Genomic DNA, 287 nt, shown 5'->3' on the forward strand with positions numbered 1-287 from the left:
CTCTAAGACAAAGCTGCTGTTCTCATCCCAAGACGCCGGGCTGCGGAGCCCGCTCCCTCCCGGGGGCAGGCAGACCGCACGGAGACGCCCGGCCCCTCCAGGGACTGCTCTGTGCCACCGTCCCTGCCCTTGGGGACCCGTGGGCGGGACGCGCACCGAAGGACTTTGGAATAAAACGCCTGACCCTGGGATCTGAGTTCCTGAGACGTGGCGTGCTCGGCGTGTGACTTTCTCCGCCTCACACGGAAACAGCTTTGGGGAGAGACCCCGGGCCTGGCCTGGGACCG

The sequence above is a fragment of the Pteropus alecto genome, unplaced genomic scaffold (genome assembly GCF_000325575.1).
Source record: "Pteropus alecto unplaced genomic scaffold, ASM32557v1 scaffold102, whole genome shotgun sequence".
Lineage (NCBI taxonomy): Eukaryota > Metazoa > Chordata > Mammalia > Chiroptera > Pteropodidae > Pteropus > Pteropus alecto.